This window comes from Haemorhous mexicanus, chromosome 1 (assembly GCF_027477595.1).
Source record: "Haemorhous mexicanus isolate bHaeMex1 chromosome 1, bHaeMex1.pri, whole genome shotgun sequence".
In the NCBI taxonomy this organism is placed as follows: Eukaryota; Metazoa; Chordata; class Aves; order Passeriformes; family Fringillidae; genus Haemorhous; species Haemorhous mexicanus.
This window is the reverse complement of record NC_082341.1, coordinates 109,258,159-109,268,324: the sequence shown is the minus strand read 5'-3', so window position 1 is coordinate 109,268,324 and position 10,166 is coordinate 109,258,159. Positions and strand designations below refer to the sequence as shown.

The window sequence follows — 10,166 nt, the reverse complement described above, 5'->3', positions numbered from 1 at the left end:
ATTCTTGCCACACATTTGTGGCCTGCTTGGCACTCTTCTTGCCTGTGTTTTAACTCTCTGGTTTATAATTTTATTATTTTAATATGGTCTCCAGACCATGTGCAGACCACCATTGTCTTATGATATTTCTCTGCAGTGATTACATTAAAACCTTGTTATAAAAAGGCAAATCTAAACAACTTTGGAGATGCTCAAGGAGAACCACAGATTTCTTCTTGACATGCATCATTATGTAGTTAAAGAACATTCCATGAAACACAAGGATATTTATTATTCAACAGATTACACTCTGTTACAGCTTAAGCTAGTAGAGAAATAAAAGGACAGCATTATTTAATTAATGATGGTTTTCAGATTACATCCAAAGAGGGAATAGCTGTCTTTTCGGTTTTTGTTAGCCTAGATGTGGCCATGTGAGCACTGCTCACAGAAATACTACTCTCTTCTCCCTTGCTCACACACAGACATACATGTTGCTCTCCTGACTTTGTCCTGACTGTTCCTGGTCAGTTTTCCATTCTAACAAGCATCTAGGCAAACAAAAACATGCTTCCTGTAGGAAGAAGAATCCCTTTACCTCGGGGTGTCCACATCTCTCTGTCTGTAGGACATTCACTGTATTTTCTACTGTGGCCTCTCTCCAAGCTTTCTGCCCCTTCCCCAGCCCAGGCTCACATTGCAGCCTTGCAGATGCTCTTTCTGAGCCTCGCTGCCCTCCCAAAACTGCTGTACTTACAGCTGAATTCCTCCTTTCCTACAGAATCTTAGGACACCGTATTTTTGCTTTGGAGTTCAATGCATCGTTTGATCACTGGCCTCTTGGGCCTCTGCTGTTTCTCTTTCTATAACAACACAGTAAATGTCACCCTCATTGTCCAGAAGGATAAAGTCCCTGTCTAAGTGCCAATTCAATGCACAGAGTATGAACAAAATGCCTGAAGTTTTCCAACATGTTGTTTATGTTCGGTTGCAGTACTGTCTGTCTGAAAATCCCAGTTATGACTTAGCTTCTGTGTGCTGAGCAGTTTCAGTGTGGATAATTTCAGTTCCTTGCTGCAAAAGGAAATCTGAAACAAATACAAAGCACCCTCACACTCCACTTAGCAAATATATCCAGAAAACAAAGAGAGGAAAAATCTGGGAGAACCTGTAGAAATGCCTATAAGTACCTGGAAACCACAGGCTCTCTGTCAAGTAACTTATCCCACCCTCCTTATAAGAGGTATATTTGAAGGGGATGAACTACCCTTTGGCAATGTCAGCCTCCCTCCCTTTGCTGAACATCAAGCCCAGATGACTAATTTTGGATGGCCAATTAGGCAAGAGGAATCCCAAAGCTAAACAGCTTTAGCATGTTGCTGCACAAAGTTTCCCCTGTTTATATTTAGTCTCTTTTCTCCATCTTTGTGGAGCTCTGAGATGAAAATCTGGAGACAAAAAGATACTATTCTAGCCTCAGTTTATCTGTCTCAGATACACTGCTTGTCTCTACATAGAAGAGCTCTTTGCTATTAGTGTAGTGCTGTGCAGTGGAAATCAAGAGTTTGTAAACAGCTCTTTCTAAGATCAGGAGGACAAATGCTTGTTTCTTTTCTCGATGATTTCTTCCAAGTTAACAACAGATATTGACCTTATGAAATTGCTGTAGCACATTGTGAATTATATATGAAATGCAATTTCCCTGTCTGCTGTGGACACGTTTGACTGCTGTTTGCAGCACTCACTGTCAGAGGTCTTGCAGTGTTCTCAGCGACACAGCTACAGCAACTGAACTCACCATAAAGAAACTGTCAGTATTCAATTAAAATAAAATTCTATCTCATTCCTTAAAACCCAAATTCTTGAAAGCAATCAGTTTCTTATAACTCCTATCCCACTTTCTAACACAGTTTAAAACCTTTCCTTAGAATCATGGAATTGCTAAGGTTAGAAAAGACCTCTGAGATCATCACTTCCAACCATTAACCCAGCACTGTCAAGTCCATCACTAAATCATACACCCAAATGCCACATCCACATGTCTTCTGAACACTTCCAGGGATGGTGATTCCACCACTTCCTTGGGCAGCTTATTCCAATGCTTGACTACTCTTTAAGCAGAGAAATTTTTCATAATGTCTAGTATAAACCTCCCCTGGCACAACTTGTGGCCGCCTCCTCTTGTCTTTATTACCTGGGAGATGAGCCTCATTATAACCTCCTTTCAGGTACTTGCAGAGAGCAATAAGGCCTTCCTTGAGCCTCCCTTTCCCCAGGCTAAGCAATCCCAGGCTCCCTCAGCTGCTCTTCACAAGAATTGTGCTCTAAAAGTAGGTTTTATTCACCCAAGTGTTCAACATAACCTTACAGTGAAGTGCAGTGTTAAGTAAACAGAATGCCAAAGAATAGCATAGCATAGCATAGCATAGCATAGCATAGCATAGCATAGCATAGCATAGCATAGCATAGAATAGAATAGAATAGAATAGAATAGAATATTTTGGTTGGAAAGGTCCTAAAACAATGATCTAGTCTAACTGCCTTACCACTTCAGGGCTGAGAATTTAAAGCAAATTATTAAGGGCATTGCCCAAATGCCTCTTCAATGCTGACATGGATGGGACATCAACCACTTTCCTAGGATGCCTGGTAAAAAAACCAAACCTCAGCCAAAGGAGATTCAAAAACATGGGAAGATGCCTCACTAGCAAGCCGAGAGTCAAGAAGTCAGCAATGATTATAACCTACCTATTATTTTTTCCATCAAAACTTGCTTCAGTAAAAGCAAGTTTTGATGGAAAAAACTCCTATATTTACATCAAATGAGTTACATCAGATAAGAGGTCCCATACAGACAAAATCTAACTTTCATGGGTAGTCTGGCTTGTGCTGGTTCCCTGTTCAGCATGTTTCTTGAGTCCTCCAATTTGCTCATCAGAGATCGTCTGTGAGGTTTATGCATGTGATTATTCTCAGAGTCTAAGGCAAATCAGAAAGAATCAGCTGCTTTCTCTGTGGGAACACATATTTTTAAAAAATCTTATCAGAATATTTCTCCATGGTTGGGTTATTAAGAAAGTGGAATAGAAGCATATTTTTACAGCAGTAATAATTTTCCCTTCCTTTTGTTACATCCACTTTTAAAGCATGTAATCAGTGTTTCTTCCCCATCATCCTACTTTTATTATCATCCTTGGAAAAAAATGCCAGTGTAACAATGTAAAATAAATGGAACCACTTATTAACAATATACAAAAGCTACAGAAGAGGGCTGAATTACTGAAGCTATTGTGAAGAAATTTCAGCCAGGTGTTTTTTTTCTCTCCTCTCGTGCAAACCTCATTAACAGTGTCCAGTGTGTACACCAGGAATGCAGCCTTTGGTCCTGGATGCATAATGGGGTAGGAGTCTAGCAGGAGACCCCGGCAACATGGGATCAGCATCCTGTCCCACTGCAGCTTTTTTGACACTGAAATTTTTTTGGGGGAGCACCATCTACACTCACGCTTGAGCTAGTGACAGAAGCAGAAGCAGAAAATGCACGCAAGCTACCTCTAACTGAGGAGCGCATGAGCAAATCAGGCGAGTGCTCAAGTACAGCAAGGAGGTTGGCGTCAATGGTTCATTCTGCTGATGCAAGCGTTCTCCTGTAAATTGCACCCAAAAGCAAGCAGAGTTGGCTTGGAATGTTTACTTCTGAAAATGAATAATGAAATGGATTATTAAAATGCACCAAATCCTGAGTTCCTTGTGGGCATGTGTAATTTGTAATCAGGGAAACTGCAGGAGCCTTCTTTTTTCCTGCTCTCAAGTAATTAAGAGTGAAACTGTTCAGCCATTCGCATGGAATGAATTCGCTCTTCCCTCACTTACACTGCTATGTCCTGTTATACATTACACATCCAAGGATTACATATTTTATACACTTTTGATCTTGTGGTGGAAATAAATTTTACAAGCCAGCCAAACTTTTCTTAACCACGTATACATCTGCTGTCTGCCTGAAGCTTGCTGACAGTTAATTCCCTTCACATCTCCTGTAGCTGCACAAGAGGTACTGTTCCCAGTGCCCTTGCAAGGTTACAGCCAGCTCCCACCCCACATGACTAAATCAAAGCATTCCAAAAAACCAAAGGGACAGTCAAGTCTCTGGAATTTCAAAGCAAACATTTTCTGTATGTCTGGTGCTTCAACTCCTGCCAAGTCATTTCTCCTAGTAATCATGTGTTGTGTTTAGCACACCAGCCCAGCTTCTGACTCCCTTTTCACTGACAGAGCAGAGGCTTTGATTCTGGCCTGACATACACCTGGATAAATCCACCAAGGTCAACAGAACTAGACAGGTATAAACTGAAAAGAAATAGATCCAGATATGTGAATGTGTACGGTATATTGTGTAGTAAGAACGCACCATGATTTTTCCAGCACAGCCAGAGCCCCACTGACCAGCCATGAGCAGGTGCTTTTCTGGGAATGGGAAGGTCATTGTGGCAGGGCACAAAGCAGCTTGTGATGCATAACACACTGTTGTCCCTCTGAGGACCACTCAATGTTGCCCTATACGTAGAGAGATCTCATGGGACTGCGACACTGCAAGGCAGAGCTGCCAGCTTTGTGCCATTTCACAGACTCAGGGCCATGTGGCTGCCATCAGAAGGTCAGATCTGATACTGCAAGGGTTAAACTCCTACAAGGAGCAGCTCTCTCTCTCTCTCACACACACACACACACACACACACACACACACACACACACACACACACACGCTGGTCCCTCACACTCTTTTCCTTCTGTCTTTAATCATTCATGCCCACTCTAAGTTTCTTTAAACTGCAATTGTCCCCAGATCTGAGGGAACCCCTTGTCAGGGTGAAAATCTCTCCTGTGTGATGACACAGAGAGTAGCTAAATTGCCGAAGAACTGAGTAGAGATATGGTTCTTTCTTTATAGCAGAATCCCCTTTTACCAGCAACTACATTTAAGGACAATACACAATATATATGCTTAACACAGTTCATATGCTTACACACTTGTGCTTCTGTATTTTGTTTCCTGCCAAATAAAATGCTGTATTTCTGAATATTGTGATCCCTCTCTGTGTCTCACCGGAACTTCGGACCTTAGCCTGTGCACTTGCTATCCTTGACCTTGGCGATCACAAATGTGAAGGCACCATTTGAACTAATTTCCCCCAAATTTCAATTTTTTACTCTCTCTTCATGTACATGTGGCTCTTATTCACATGCAAAAGTCCTGTGCCTAACAATACACAGACGACCCTGCAGTAAATAGCAAGAGGACTGCTTCGCTCCTTAAGGTTTCCAGTGTCCTCTCTGTGCCTTGAGCAATGTCCCACAAGCTGATTTGCTTTAAAGAATAGCCCTCAAAATACTTTTCAGGAACTTGGTTAATCTGGTATTACTCATGCTTCTAATATTACAAGGAAGACCTTGAATGACATTTAGCTAACAGGCAGTGTGTAGCTATGGACATAATTATTTCTGAGGTAAAGACCTTGAGCTGAATGTGCATATGGTTTACATTTGTTTTTTAAGAGAAGCCCCTAATGAAGCACATTCTCTATCCCACAAGGCATATTAGCCTGCAAAAATGGTGGAGATGAAGTCTTACCATTAATAATTAATTTTTTGTTGCTACCACAGTGGCAATCATTAGGCAATTACCTTTTGTCTATTTGTTCAGATAGGTTTGTAAATAGATCCTTGTTTTCATGAGTCTGATACATTAAAAATAAAAAAAGAAAAATAGCAAGATATCTTCTGTTCCAGAAGATGTCAAGGACTTCTTCAAATATAATGGCTTCTGCCCCAAGCAACATTTTGTCTGGATTTTGTTCACAGTCTTCAATGTATTTATCAACAAGCAGAAAGAAATATCCATTACTTCTACTACTTTCAAAATTAGTAAGAGGATTTCTGAGGAAGTATATAAACTCTGAAATGATACAAGGCCACCACTGTCAAATACATGAAGCTACTGGGATTGCTTCTGTGCTTAATCAATTGTAGTCGGTGAGTCTTGCTCAGGGTGTGTGTCCTGAACCACCTGCACTGCTCAGGGTTGTCACCTCATGCACAAGTGACCCAGACAGGGGAGGCAGAGCTCAGGCACAGGTGGTTTTGGGATATTCAAAACTATGGATGGACTTAATGACTGCTGCTGGTCAGGTGTCCTCAACAAAGGCAGCTGTTGACCTGCTGATGCTGCATCTTCCTTCAAAGGAAACATTCCTAGAAAGTCCTGTTTCCTTGGATCCCAGGCAAGCCAGGGCTCACCAGTTTTCCTGCAAATGCTTGGAGTACATACAGTTTAGACCCTGACCTTGTCTCAACACCCTTCCACCATATCCACACGAAAATCCATGTGTGAGAACTGGAAGTTGTTATATTTGTTTTTTTGCTGATATCAGTAACAAGTTTGAGGTGCTGCTGCTTTTTGCTTTCTTTTTGCTTGCTTTTAAAACCACTTTTTTTTTTTTCTAGAAGGATGATGGTTCTGTATTTTGGATCACAGAAGGCTGTGAGTGTATCAGTGAAACTGCATTAAGAAGAAGCTTGGGTGTTTGTAACCAATAATGAACACAGTCACCTCTTTTACTAGTCACAAAACTTGGAAAAAGATTGTTGGTATTTTTTTGTTATATGCAGCATCATTCTATAAGACATCTTATGGAACTAGGTCAGATTTTAGCCCTTGTTAAGCAACTCACTTCAACTGTATCTTAGCATATTCAGTGTTGATGGTTTGTGCCTGAACAATTTTAATCACACCTGACTCTTACTGTTTATTTGTTAATGGAAACTTTTGTAAAGCACCTGCAAAAACAACATGAGTATCTGAGAAATGAAAAGTTCTCTTTGAACTTCCCATGAAAAATACCTGTGAAGAGTGAAGGATACTATTCAAAGAGACTTTACATTACTTTTCAAACAAAAATTATATGGGGGGAATTAGGGTTAGAAGTCATATTGCCAGGTGAGAATTAAAAAAATGGTATACTGTAGCACTTTTTCCTAAACCAAACATTATACAAGGTGGAATTCACTGGCAAAGTTAAATATAAAATAAATCCAACAGGATTACAGAAGGGCACAGTAACCCTGTCCCTGCAGTGACCCATGTAATAGCTCTGTGCTGGTGCTTGTGATGACATGTCAGCAATCCCACGTTAAATGTACTTTGAAGGCACATTAGCTTCTCCTCTTTGTGGGTCTGGAGGTTTCCTTCTCTCCTTTATGAACAGATTTCAGTGTCTCCTACCCTCTTCCCCTTACCCCACATCACCTGAGAACAGCATTATGTTGTTCTCTCCTGACATGCCTCCTCAGCTGACTGCTGCAATGAGGAAAGTATTTTGAGATACCAGCTCTTTTTTTCTCTTCTGTTTTTAGCAGAAATTCCTTCACAGCAGCTTGTTGGAAATAGCTGCTGTGTGGAGGGGATTTTGCAGCCATGTTTGCTTTAATGCTGGCAAACAGCTAACACTGTCTTCCTGAGACACAGAGGCAGAAGAGACAGACACAGTCCCAGAGCAGAGATGAGTCAGGGCACAAGGAACAGGTCTGTGTGCCAGGTAAATGCTCTCTGGGGTGAGGGGAATTAAGTTTTCTTGGTGAGCTGGGGTATGGATAGGTATGGGGGTGGGGGGGAAGGGGGATTTTTATCATATTTGACACTCATGAATTACATGTTACTGAGCATTTAATACAGGCCCTTGTCACTTTGTTTCAAGTAGCTCTTCCAGAAAATTAGTTGTAAAATTCTAGGTTTGGGAGAGCTTAGAACACCCTAGTTGCTTCACAGATGTTGCGGTTAGGCAGACGGAGCCCATCTGAATGAGAAAACCACAGGTTTCTTATTTTGAGTCCACAATTAAAGCCTCCAAGTTTCAAGGCTGGCAAGGGTGAGGACAATTTTTCCATGAGAAACATAGCAGATGAAGCCTGTTTTCTCCATGACTACTACTTTCTCACTTCAGCCCCTTCTCTCTCTATAATCTCTACCTACCCCGTTGTTTCGCCCCTTTTCAGTTTCTCCAGGTTTCTCACAGCCCATGGGAAGTGTGGCTAATTAAATAATTAGGATGAAGGAGCTTTATTAAAATCTATCAGTTCATGCTAGGTGCAAAAAATAATAATTAAAAAAGGTACATTTCTCTTGCATGTATAACTACTTTCTCTGTGCATACACTTTTCATTGACCCGAAACTTTTTCAACACCTGCTTTTGTTTTTCTTGCTGAAAGTTAACACAGAGTTATTCTTTGTGCCTCTTACACTATTTCCTTTCACAATGTGCTAATATCTATGATGGGGAAAAGGTTATGGCCATGGAGAAAACAATAATAGAAATTATCCATTATTCCTCAAAGCCCCATTTGTATTGCCAGTCTTAACATTTTGTTAGAAAGCTCTCAAAGCTCTGGTCCTTTAATTAAATTAATATTCCTGTAATAAATAAATTTTAATTGTTTGAAACTCAAAATATAAATAGGGAGAAATTCCTTATTAATACCTCCTTATTGTTACTGCAGATTGGAGTTGATGCTGCATACAAATGACAGTGAATAGTTTGGGATATTTTAGACCAGAGAAAACCTCATAACTGATGAACACAAGTTAAAATGTATCCTTCCAGAAGTCATGTATGTGATCCCAGATTTTCTGGGAGCCTCTAATGTGCAGGGAGACATTCCTCCTTTTTTCTTTTTTTTTTTTTTTTTTTTCCCTTTCTCTTACTATTTTAAAATCTGAGCCTTCCAAACCACACCTCTGCTCTAAGCTAGGGAAATCAACCAGAACAATTAAATGGGGGGAAAAAAATGAAGCTTCTATTCCATTTTAGTAATTCAAAAGAGAAAAGATCTCACACTTTGGTACTATTTTGAATTTTGTGTCAGGTATCACAGAAAGAAAATACATAAAAGCAAGGTTAAATGAGAAATGCACATCCTGAAATAGTCCTGAGCAATTCACTTAATATTTCAGAAAAGGGAAGCTTTGAAGCCCTCACACTATCAAGCAGGGGCCGGTACCACCCTGGTATTACAGTCTCTCATTTTTTAGGTCTGGAAAGCATAAAGGAGGAGTAATATTACTTTTGGGAGACTCTGTCTAGCATAGCTTGTGTGGGAGTTTTCTGAAAGTTTTCCCTGATAAATGATTTACCGGGACAGTAAAAAGATCAAGAAAGCGCTGAGCTGTCCTTTCAAGACAAATTACTTTCTTCACCCACTCCTTGAAATCCTTTAAAAACTTACTGTAATGATTAATTTTCCAGAATTCTAAAAAGTGTTGAAGTCCAGGGTCTATGACTATCTCATATCCCTCCTGGGATAAAGGCACATCATGGTCTTGAATTGAATCCTGCCTGGTGCATCCACGTATTTACTCTGGGTATCCGTATGTTTTACTTGTTACCTGAATTTCCCTACAGAGTCATTGGGGTTTTGGTATTTTATAATGCTGCATGTTTCACTACTAAACAAAACACAAGAGAGTGTTTTGCCCTCCTTCTTTATATTTGTTTCATCAAAATTATTTGTTTCAGTTGTAGTAAAGAGGAAACCAGATTCACATAGAGGAAAGAAGAGGCAAGCGGGAAGATGCCAATAAAGGCAGAGAAGACAGAAAATGGAGACAGAAAGAAAAGTCTGCACATACTCAAGAGGCTCCACTGCTTCTCTGTGATACTAGTGCCTCACTGGACCCATGAGGAGTTTTGCAATATACATAATAAAAAAATGGTGGTAGGACATACAGCGAGAAGAGCAATTAGGGACAACAATGAGAAAAAATTTACAGTAATAATTGTGCCTCATTAGAGGTATGATAATAAACAATGATATGTATTTCTGGTGATAATGATCCTGAAGTTCACTCTCTCCACTTATTCCAACTCTCCCCACAGTGCCACTGCTGTCTAATATGGCATATTTATGCAAAAGATGAGTTAGAAAATTAGATTCCATTAAAAAAGCATCAGGTATAATAAGGAAAGCTATGGAAAATAACCTGTTACACTTCTGCACCTGTCACTTCCAATGGTTTCCCCATTTTACTAAGTCTAATATTCTCTTGATTTTACTGAAGGAGAAACTGAGGCAAAGAAAGTCTTGTCTACAAAGCATCTGGGCTAGGCACTGGGCCAGCCTGTAGTCACATGCT

The 10,166-nt window shown here is 40.2% G+C and overlaps 1 long non-coding RNA gene across 1 annotated transcript; it reads left to right on the top strand.

The window, feature by feature from the left end:
• Nucleotides 1–7,355: 7,355 nt before the first annotated feature.
• LOC132333488 (uncharacterized) lies at nucleotides 7,356–9,853 on the top strand. The gene is made up of 2 exons (XR_009488182.1): nucleotides 7,356–7,574; nucleotides 9,550–9,853. It is a non-coding gene; the product is annotated as an uncharacterized LOC132333488 (long non-coding RNA).
• Nucleotides 9,854–10,166: the final 313 nt, after the last annotated feature.